Consider the following 12,383-nt stretch of genomic DNA (forward strand, 5'->3'; position numbering starts at 1 on the left):
AGAAGCAGCAGAAAAGACAGACCCAGAGCTCCATGGGCAGGCAGGGCTTTGGGTTATTGATCACAAGTCCTTTTCATATTGTCTGTTGAAAACAAGGGTGCTTTGTAATGGGAGAATGTAACTAACACGAATTGTTCCTTAGTGCCACAAGCAATAGGAAGATGCTTGTTTTTATCTCTCTGTGGCAAATCTGCAACGTAAGATGGAATCGGAGCCATCTCCCTTCCAGTCTGGACATCACAGCCAATAAGAAGACTCTCCCTGATCACTATTTCACAGAGAAGCCCTACTCACGTCCTCATTCTGCCCTAGGGAGGTCTGATCTCATCTTACATTCTGGATGTTCTGGATATCCACATACATTTTAGATGTCCTTCTGATTCCCAAAACATTTCCTGCCTCAGTGTCTTCCAGTAAATGGATTCATGGGCTATTGGTGTATCTGAATTAAAGAGATTAAATTTTACTTGAATGTTTCTTTTTGATGCAGACACTCAGCTGCTGCATTTTAACTTTCAATGGCATTTTGTGTGATAATATTCAGAAGAGTTCCTTAAAGATGATTGTCAAAACCATATCCTTTACTACTTCGCTTACAGTGATCTACCTGTGACCTACAGAGGATTGGGGAGATCTTACAACTGTAAAGCACTTCATAGCAGCACACCTCCAGTGACTCTCTGAAAGGGAGAGCACAGGGTAAGTGGAACCATCTCCATTTTCATTCTGTAAGATCACATGCAATCCATTTGTGGCTTAGGCACAGGTGCGGTAATTGCTCAACTGAAAGATTACTGCTGGAAACAAGATAGGGACTGTCATTTTCCTAACAACACTGATATTTTTGAAGTTTATTAGCATGTATAGCAGCATCTCTTTCAGTTATTCTTCTTTTGTTACTGTAATGCTATGGAAACCCACCAGTGACAGCAGAGTAGCAAAGTCCTAGGCTGCAGCAAGTGAGGATATGCTCAAATGTAACTGCCATGGGCACAGAAACAAATGAAAGACTCTGCTTACCCTTAGAAAGCCTCAGGTACACAAGGATCTCCAGCAAGAGCCCCTCACCTCCACTGCCAGCCCTTAAATGAGGTCTGTGTGCAGGGGTGGATCCTGGCTCCAGCCCTTCTGGTCACTCAGGTACATTGCACGCACCTCAGCTCCCCTGGGCCCTGCCTTCAGGTGCTTAGTCACTGTTTCTAAGCCATGACTTAGCATTTCTGCTTCATTTATTAAACATGATATTAAATGAATGAAACGAAAATTAATTTATGTTGCAAATTTGGCTTTGGCTGTAACAGTCTGTTTTCTAATCAGTTATAAAGAGTGCACTGATGCTTTACTCAGTGAGAGAGTGAACTTTATAGCAGGAGTGCAAATCAAAGTAATTGCCCCATTTAAAGCAAACCGATGTTCTTTTTGCTGTGTGTCAAAATCTGCTGTATGCCTAACTACAACGTGCCTAAGGTGACAAGCAGTTGGAATTCTTCTGTGCTGGGTGCCATAATGAGCCCTAACACTATATCTTTTACAGTACGAGAAAAATGTGGATTTAAGAAATCAAATGTAGGGAAACAAGTGTATGGAAAGTGGTTTTCCCAGTAACATGTAGGTTGGTCCAAATCTACTGTTAAACAGCATGACGGTGAAGCCAAGTGGAACAGCAGGAAATTGTCTCTTTGGAAAATGGTGAATATTAGCAAGGAGCACAAGGGAAAACATTCCAGTTTTCATACAGCTATGCTTTCCCTTAGGAAAATAATCAACAACTTACTTCTCAAAAATATCACTAAAATAAATAATTTCTATTTCAAAATTTGGTTTGAAATTGAGGAGAAAGTTTAATACCAACTATAATATATTCTGACGGACAAGGACATTTTTTTGTTAAAAATATCCTTCAGTATACAGTTTGAAGGTCTTGTTGTTATAAAGAGTACAGATTTATTTAACATGCAAGTTATAGTATTAGTAAATTTTGATATATCTTTAATAAATAAGTTGCCAGCACACTCTGGATTAAACCTCCTGAAAAACAAAAGAGTCAAAACCCAAGATAAAAAACACTGACACTGAGTTGGAAAGCTTGGAAAGGGTTTACCTCTTTTCCCCAGCAATTCTCTTTAAGCTGATGAACAGGAAAGAGAAACCTTTGAGTACTCCCATGACCTCTCTGTGCCTTGCTGGGAGTTTAACACACTGGAAAAGACAGTTGACCTGAGCTGCAAAGTGTTGTAGCTTTGCAGGAAGATCATAATTCTTTGGTACATCCTTAAAGTCATACCTCCATGTTAATTTTTAAAGAATAAAGTCAAGAAGAATCAGCACAAATTCAGAGACAGTTTAGTGTGACTGAAGCTGAGATACTGTGATGTGTGATTTAAAGAGCTCATAAAAGCAGACAGCTGGCTTTAGAATCTATGGAAAGCAATAAAACAGCTGAAAATTCTCCCAGTTGCAAGATCTATAGATTTCCTTATCTTAAATTCTTTGCCTAAACCCCTGGAGCAAATCACAGGGTGCATGACAGGAGTTTTGTCTTTCAGCCTGAGAGCTCCGGGGGCAGTTTCCTGGCCCCTCTCTCTGACCCCCTTTGGTGCTCGCTGTCTCCACCATAGGGGAGCTTGTCTTGGCTGCTGAGTCTAGACATTCCCAGCTACTATCCCTCCTGACGGTCTCATGCCAGTGGTAATTTAAAAATTGTTTTGGATAGGCTGTGCCTCATAGACACAGGGAGCCAATAACAACCCCCAGTTCACTGACCCTGATCAGAGCATCAAAAAGACAGTACGGGCAGCCTCAGTTCAGCACTGGGTCAGGAATCGTAACCTCCTCCGACCTTTCTAGTAGATTTAAAGTTGTTTTGAGAAGGGGAAGAATAAAAAAAGATACAACTCCAAGCGGCTCTGAAAAGCACTCCAGCTTCCTGTACGGTACACACACATATAAGTAACATGTTTAAACAGATGTAGCCTTGGCTGGCCTGAAAAGTTAGGATTTACATACTTTGTATGGGGTGCACATCGGTCCTACTTAAATTTGACAACTTTGAATTTGAAAGACAGTGCATGAAAACATCATCTTCACTGTATTTAATAGCAAAGACAAAAAAGAAGAGCAGGTGAGTTTGTTTACTAAATGGAGATTGACCTCAGTCAAAGAAAATAAACGAAAATAAACAAACAACAAAAAAAGGGGAAAATGCCACCACTGCCACTTATGTGAATTTTTAGGTGTAATACCAAAAACACTGTCTACTGGATCAGCTGTGAATACCAGATGAAAAGTGTTAACACCGAGATTACTAGACAAATTACCTTGTAAGAGTGAAATGCACACAATTGTAGGCTGGTTGGTTTTCAAAGGTTTCCTTTGTGTACAAAGTATTTGCAGTCACAGCCAATAAAATAAAGTATACTAGTACTTTAATTGTGGTTTTGGTTTCAGAATCGCATAATGGTGACTAACATTTTCTCAAAACCTGCTTTACAGTGTTTACACAGCAGAATTTTCATGCACTATACCTGGAAAGTATGAAATGTACTTTGTGTGCTTACGAAGGGTTGTGAAGTCTCGGGAAAAGGTTTAGCAGTTTATGGAAAGAGAGTGGAGAGAGTTTCTCCTCTCTGAGTTTTTACATAGGCTGGTACAGATCAGAAACACATTAGTCAGGAGAAGGAAGGAAAGAGTAAAGTAACACGAACTCTCAAAAAAAAGCATAAAGGTACAGAGCAGGCAGATGAACTGCAAATTCCAGAAGAACTACATACAAGTTTTACAGAGTAAGCTCAATTTAATAAGTCCGAGGAAATCAATGCTGTTGCTGTTTACAGAAGAAAAACATAAATTTCTGTAACAGAAATTAGACTGTTGGCAGTGCTCAATGCTGACATGCCAGAGTAGCATCCCAAGTTCTGTGCAATTCCCAGGTGCAGCAGCATGGTTCAGCTCTCCCACTAAGGAGGCAACTGCTTTCTGATGATGACCACAATGTCAGCTATCTTCTGATCATCTGAAGATCATTCTTGATCTATCATGAGGAAGCCATCAGCACTCTTCCCAATGGGCATGCACAACTTCATCCTAGAGAGATGCTGGTCTTCAACAGTTGGCCTTCAACTAAACACTTCCTGGAAATATATCATATCTTAAGATTCTCCTCCAACAGAGACATCTGTTTCTACACTTTGAGGCAACTGATTATGTTCCATTTAAATTCAAAAACTGTCTCCTAAATCTTTAGAGATACATATTTTTTTTATTGAAAGGCTACAGCCTGATCTTATCATGGGAGCACAGCAGACAGGGGCCCTACAGTCACATCTGTAATTTCCTAATCCAATCTTGGCAAGACTATGCTTTTGCAGCCTAAACCATTATTAGAGGGATATTCTTTCCTGAATTGAATTTATTTAACTAGATATATGTTTGTCAGTGTTCTCACTGCAAGGAACTACTGGTCTGGAGTTGAAAGTTCTTTAAAAGCCAACTCTTAGGTAAAATTCATAAAGACTTCCTATTCCCCTAGACAAGGACACGAGAGGGATTGGAAGGTTTAACATCATCTCTGAGTGAGTTGAGATACCACCTTTTCTTGACAGAAGATATCATATTGCAAATGCTGATTTTTTTTTTTCCTTAAGCTTTCCCAGGCAGCAACATTTACAATATAAAGGCAACAAATGGAAGCTAGCAACTCTGATGTCCTACCTTTGTTAGTACAGAAGTTGCCATGGGCCTGTATCTATCTGCTCACATCATAATGATGCATCAAGCAGACATCTTTGTTTTTCCTTTGTAACCAGTAATGGAAATTTAAAGCTATAGCTGTATGGTTTTTTTCTGCCCTGCTCTGAGATATCCCAGCACCAGCCTGCTCTTTAATGCCAGTGTAAAAAAGATTCAAACATCACCACTCACAAGGACTGAATGTAACAGAAAACTCTGGTTCCCAAGGATTCCTTGAAACTGATAATTATTAGATTACCTGAAATTACACTTCTCTAAGTACTAAATTATAAAGTCACGTTGCCAGAGACAAGTGCCATTAGAACAACACTCTCCAGCACTTTTATTATAAAGATCCTTTCCTTCACTCATGATCTGTAGATGTTGCCATATTTAAATGGGATTAAGTGAATAAAATAACAGAATAATGCAGGCTAAAGTGATTACTGAATCATGGCAAGGAGCTTGTGAAGGGCCAGCATCGGACTGCAGTTCTTGGCATAGTGAGCACTCACCCAGAAAGGGAACAAGTTTCCAAAAACTGTTAGCAATTAGGGGAAAAACAGCCCCTCCATAGAAAAGGCCATAGTACTGTGTGCTAAACCAAGGTTGTAGGGGCTGGGAAGCAATTATGACTAGGATCTGCAAAAGAAAGAAATGTGATTCAGTGTAATAGAGTCAAGTAGGCACTACTGAGCTGGGCCCCTGGCTGAGGCACATTCCTGTGCAGGATTCATGAGCCTCTCTGCCACTGAAGGCCTCGCTCAGGTTTCTCTGCATTCGAATCTCCCATATTATGCTGCAAGTTTCCCTCCATGGCTACATAAGTAGGTGGCTGAAATAAGAATACCATTAGTCTTTCAAGCAAATAAACAAGAAAAAATAATAATAGGGGTAGTACTAGGAGTAATGATGGCTCTGGTAACTACTGGGTTATTGGTGCTAAGAGTTAGTTGCTGTAATTCTAATATTTTATTAGTAGTGTAAATAATTAAATCAGCATGAGAATATCCAGCAGGAAACCCAGGCAACCAAAAGAAAAAGTTTACATCACATTGATTAATTTTTAAGGCGTGAATTTCTTCTTCCCATGGGGGCTGAAATGGGAGAGAGAGAGGTTAGACCCAACTAGATGCTATTGTGTTTCTATGGCAACGTGGTGCTTCGAGTGGCCTCTGCCATTACCTGTGATTGGTAAAATCACTAGACGGTGTACAAAGTGGCCAAGAGAAGCAGCAAACAATAAATGCAGAAAATCCTTAAATCAAAGAGACACAGAAATAAGAGATGGAAACAACCTGTTAGATCATCTTACTCATTCCCCAAGGCTCTGTGCAGTATTATTAAAAATCTCAAGAACCTTGAAAAATCCTAAAAATTCTATCCTATGCACTTGTAAAAGCTTACTGAAGGGGAGAGAATTTTCTCAGGAAGTTACAAAAAACTCCCAAATCTGCTTTCTGTAAGTCTGAACATGCTGCATGGCGCATGCAGAAGCATCATGTTTTCCAGCATTTGAAAAACGGGTTGCATGAGAGCGATTTCAGGGATTTACCCTAACACTTGTGCTTTCCCCAGTGGTAACACCTTCTACATTGCCAACCATGTTCCATAGAATTCCTCCGGCAGGAACAGCTTTTTGTACCCTGAAAATAGAAAAACATTTGAAAGATCCTAGAAGAACTTCTGATACTTGTTGTCCATTTAACCTGGAATGTTTCCAGGTGTCACACTGAGGAGTTGCAGAACAAATTTCAGAGAGAAAGATGATGTTTTAGACAAGCATTTGTTTCACAATTATAACTCCATGTCTGTTTCCTTAGTAAAAGGGAAGAGAGAGATTAGACTACCTCAAAAATTATGAGTCACGTGCTTGTCTTTCCTTAGAGCAAATGAAGGATATGTCTGATCGGTTTTGACTGCCTCCGTAGTACTGATAGAGAATACAGAAACTATACTGATTTCTAAAAGGAAGTGTGAAGCACAAGGTATCCGTTTAAGTCTTTAATTTTCAGGATCATCTTACACAAAAAGGGGGCTGGAAAAAAACCTTGGGGTCATGTCTTCCGCTAAGCACATGTTAGCAAGCAGGTAGAGACAGCAGGATAAATTCTGCTCTTAGATAAAACTGCTGCTATAGAGAACTTCACTAAAGCTTACAGGATTAATGTACATTGGCTCAGGTTAAGGGAAAATATGTCTCCTCCGAAGGTATTACTTACTCTCTTAATACACAGCTATAATAACAAGCATGATTTCATCATCATTGGCACATACATATCCTAAATGAGTGCTACCTTAATCTTCGTATCAAGTTATTGTTGTTATACACAGTTACCCAGATAGCCACATTTATGGTGTCTACAACTATATATCTACAGCAGCAGAGTAGCTGTCACAGAACATTTGAGAACAGGCTGCATATTGGCAACATGAGGCAGGAGGAAGATGATGTCTGCTTCCCATGCTCATATGCTTCTCCCTCACTCTCCATGAATGTGAGAGCTCGGTGACACTCCAGAGCAGTGCACGACTCACTCCAGTTTCCAGTGGTCTGCGCCTCATCAGTCTCAATTATGCTGCCTGGGTACAATTCATTCCTTCCTAGTGGGGCTAGCGAGGAAGAGGCCACTCTTCTCTGCACAGAAAGCTGCCGGGATAGTTCTCCTGTAGCTGATGATCCAAGCTATTAAATCCATTCACAATTCTGACTTGGAATAGTGGCCCAGGAAGAATGCTCATCCTCTGACACTGAAATGCTGATGTCTCTGCAAACACTTTGTTTTTCTTGAAACCACCTATTGATCACACTTGGCCTCTCAAGAAAAGAAAATATCACACTTCATCCCCTATTTTTATTCCAGTGTTTTATCCCATGGGCTGCTCTTTCCAAGTGTGGGACTCTGATCAGGTTTATGTTCAGAACTGACTCTCTTCTGATAAACAAATGTGAACTTTGAAGCTAGCCCAGGATGGGATCTCATTTCCAGGACAGTTGCATTCCCGGTGGAAACAAGCCTTATTTTATTTACAGATAAAAAAATACAAAAGTAGTATCATCTATTATCCCAAGGGCATTGTTTACATTAATTTAGCAACTGCTTCCAAGGAGCTACAGAGTTCAAGAGCATTGCTAAACAGTGACAGCCCATCCTGGATTGAGTTACTGACAGAATTACAGCTGACACTAAGAACTGCTTGAAATGTCTTTAGGGGAACTGCAGACAATGGGCTGCATTATTAAGCAGAATAAAGGTGAAGTTACAGAGGATACTTGACACTAAGAGAGGCAGAGTCAGTGAGTCTGCCATAAGCATTGGCAGTGGTTATATCAGCAGCTAGCAGGGATCCCAGACCAAGGAAAGGAGGAGTCGCACAGAAAAGTCAAGTAAACTGATCTGCTGGAACTTCAGCAATTCCTGTTCTTCTTCCAATGTGGATCCTCACATTGGACCATCAGACATACTCTTTCCATACTGTTCTTTTCTATCAATACTTTCCTTTTGCATGAAGAAGTTTCCTTTGAAGAGAATCTCCTCCATTCCAAAGCTGAATAACTTTCCCCAGTCTGTGTGGCTCAGAAATGGTCTACAGCTTTTTCATTCTTATATTCACTGTGTGAGGCATTGAAAAGAACAACTCTGTCAAGAATTGGTGTCAAAATGAATGAAAGGATTTATCTTTACATATACTTCAGGCTGTTGTTTAAGGAGGGAAAAAGCGCTGGGGGAAGAGTTTTGGTGACTTCATGAAAATATTGTTTGGACAAGTTTTGTAACCTCAGCACTACTTTTTCAAAATGCAGATACAATAAAAAAAACAATATTTTAGACTGCATTTTCATCTCCTTCACACAAAATAAGAGTTTGCCTGGGACCACAGTGTGAGCAGAGACTTTTCTACCATAACAAAGAGGTAGCTGGGAAGTGCCTAGTCATCAGACACAGAGCTGCTTCCGGTGACATCTTGTCCAGATCATGCTTTAACCTCATGGTGATTAGATCACACACAAGTATTATCCTCAGGTAGGGATGTGAAGGATGTAACCTGGTGGTGCACTAAGTATGACAGTGGAAAGGAGCAGAGGGTGTGAGTGTCACCACAGTGTGAGTGTGGCAGACCCATCATGTGCACTAGCATCTGGGGTTGGTTGGCAGCTAACGAGATCTGAGCACCCCAAGGTCAGACAGCACTGAACCAGGTTTTATCAGGAGGAGCATTGTAACCACCACCACTCTCACAAGCCTGATGTGGTCCATTATGCAGTGCAAAACTGCAAGGCTGCTGACATTTCTTGTGCTGAGGAAGGCAGGGAACCCATTCCAAAGCCATTCTTCCACCTTCTAAGTCTATGTGCCATAAGCACGTGTTCGTGTTCAATGAGCAGTTAAACAAGCAAAAATATTTCTGATAAAGGAACTCCAAACTACACACAAGTGAACTTCACTGCTCATATGCTATAAGCCTTTGCACAAGATTTCTTAACTTGACCTATGTGAGGAAAAAAAGTAAAATAAAGCACCACAGAATCTGTCTGACCATTCTCTGGTAAGCAGGATAGCTTGAATTCTGAGTATTAGTAACAGTGTAAAAATGGAACAGTATTATAGTTATTCTTTAAAAAACCATGATATATTCATGGTATTTCACAGACAGAAAACGAGAATAAATTTGTCAAATAACTATTTGCTGCAAATTACTCTCTAGAGTCCTCATATTAGCTAAAGAAACCAGACACAAAATGAAAATATTTAGTTTAGGTTCTGATATCAAAGCCTCTTTATCATGGGGATACTTCACAATTCTCTCGTTTCAGTGGATGTGGTAAAATTCCTTTCCAAGTCAGGTGTGATATTTTCATGACAAGTATCAAGTGAAGGTAGCAATATGTTATCAATAGTGTTGAATGAATCTCCTGTCAGTAATTAGCTATTAAAGCATGAAAGTCTTGTGCTTTGCTAGTGGGAGAGGTTTATTGCATTGTGGGTAGAGACAGTGGTCAGATTTTTCCCATTTCACACATACATGTGAAGCTCTCAACTACACGTGGCCATTTTGTGGAGCTCTATATGAAATCTAGTCAGATGAGTTTCTTTTACTGCCCCCATGTCAGGGCAGTTCTCAGCATCTTTAGAAAAATCTGCAGAGAGTAGTAAAGCCCAATTGTCCAACCAAGCTCAGCAATTGTGTCAAAGCACTATCAGGGGGTTCAAAATAATTTCTCACTCTGTGTTTCTCTTAAGTTGCTACTCTCTACTTTAAAATTCTTCCCTTTTACTGCAAAAGTGCATCATCCTTTTTCTAGAGCTGTTCAAGAATCCTGAGAAGACAAAAAACACCTCAACGATTATTCAATTGCTTACTTCAGCTGGGGCATGAGCTACAAACAATTAGCAAGAAATAGCAACCCGTCAGAAGTAAGTACCTGTCCCACAGCACCTCTCAGCAATAGCAGATAATGCGATCCCTTTACAAATTACTTCATTCTAACTTCCAACAAAGAAGCCATTAAAAAGTCTTAATATTGCATCCTTTTTCTTCTGCATGAGAGAGCATTAAAAAAAAATGCATAGAGGGAGCTGAAGGTTGAATTGCAGAGGTGTCAGAATCAAATAGCAAGCTGTCTGCTGTGGCAGAATTGCTCTATGAGCAGGTCTGTCACATAACTGCTTCTTACAGTAATCCACAAAGGAATAAATTTGTACTAACAACCTTAAGGGTTCACATTCCACCGACTTAAGTCATAATGCTTATAGCTAACACTGCTGGTTTCTTTAAAATTCTTGGCCCTAAACTTCTTATCTGTAATTGAAGCAAAATCCAACCCAAACAGAGCAGTCTAGGGATAGATAGGGCTGAAGGAATCTCCAAATCTATGCGGTTTGCCCCAGGCCTGGCTTTTCTCCTTACTGAAAATATCTCTGTCAACAGTGACTTCCATATTTAAGACTTAGCAGAATAGCAATCTTCACGTATTTGCAAACACAAACCGTAGCTGCTCTTCTGTACTGCGCCTTCACCTGCTTTAGCAGTACCTCAGCCTCAATTAACAGGTGGACAGATACAAAAGAGATTTTTTGAGTTTACTCTGTGGTATCTGAAATTCAGAGATTGTGCTTCAGAAGATATACACCTGTGAATGCAAAATCTTTTCATTTTGAAATGCATTTTTGAGGTGACATTCAACATGAAACTTCAGTCCTGGTCATTCTGCACTATGTTTTTTTGTCACTGTAAACATCCCAAAATCCGTGAGAAGCTAGTGAAAGCATCCCTGCCACTGCCCAGCAGTACCTTGTCAACCAGCAGTGCACTGTGTTTGTGCTTTGCACAGCTGCAGGGCCTGGAGTGAGACCCATCTTGCTTGGTGGCACATAAGGGAGGCATGGGCACCCCAATCAGAGCTGGTGACATGTTTCTAGTGGTCTTTCCTAGGAAACTCGGGTTGAATTTCATCTCTTTTTAGATGCCATGAGAACGGTGGGCCAATCTCCTCCTGTTTGCTGCACTAAACACTTGGAGGAGATAGGAACAGGACAAGCTGCCCAGATGACACCTGACTGTACCCACTGTAGCCTCTGGCGATTGGATTGGGTTGTGATCATGGATCGTCTGCTATTAGTATGGTACAGACATAGAGGCACAGAGCCAGCTGGCTTAAATCCTCTGCCTGCTTCACCTGCCAGTGTCCGCAAATAGGCAAAAAGCTGCACTTTCAAGCATTCAGACTGCAGTCGGAACGTCCATCCTCACCCCCTTCAGCCGTGCAGATAATTGCCAGCAGTCACTAAAGCATTATCCTTCTAATTGCTGAAACACCAGGTTCCATGACGTGGGAATGGGCCACTCCCTTCAGAAATAGTTCTCTGCAGTTGCGCCGAACTTTTCTCTTTGTAGATCACCACCCCTCCATGGGATTCCTCCCCTCCCTTTCTCCTCTCTCCTTCCCTTCTCTTTCTGGGCTTCCTATGGCAGCAATCAGCTCTGACAGGTCTCTGCAGGAAGGCACGAAGGAATCCCTCCCCCACTCCATCAGCAATGAGAGATCATTCCTCACATATTTTATTCCATGTTATTTTGACATTCTTAAGTTAAAACAAGATCTCTTGGCACTTGGGCCAGCAAAGGAACTTCTCCCTTTGATTCCAGGTCACCACACAGCCCCTGCTGTGTTGCCTCACAGTTTGTGTTCAGTAGCTGTGTAGGGAGTGCTTTGAAAACAACTTTGATTCCAGGCAGCACATGATACAGAAGGGTCCTTTGTGGAAAACATGCACAGCAATGAAAATCAAAGAGAAAGAACAGAAACAACAACAAAAAATCTCTGAGCCACACAGAGTGAAAGACTGTTGAGAGTGACTTTATATTTCTGCAGTAAAACAAAAAGTCCCAGAACGTTTTGCCTTGCTGAAAACTCCCAGACCCAGGTCATGCCAAGCCTAGCACTGTCCAGCTGTAACATTTTTACATAGAAACTGGCAAAACAGAAACTGGTGTGAACGCATGCACATCTTATCAATTACAAAACTCTGTGAGTTACACTGAAGGACTTTCCCTCTGCCTTTAGGTAATCATAGAATCATAGAATAGCCTGGGTTGAACAGGACCTTAATGGTCATCTAGTTTCAACCACCTTGCTATGTGCAGGGTTTCCA

Source organism: Meleagris gallopavo, chromosome 19, assembly GCF_000146605.3.
Source record: "Meleagris gallopavo isolate NT-WF06-2002-E0010 breed Aviagen turkey brand Nicholas breeding stock chromosome 19, Turkey_5.1, whole genome shotgun sequence".
NCBI lineage: Eukaryota > Metazoa > Chordata > Aves > Galliformes > Phasianidae > Meleagris > Meleagris gallopavo.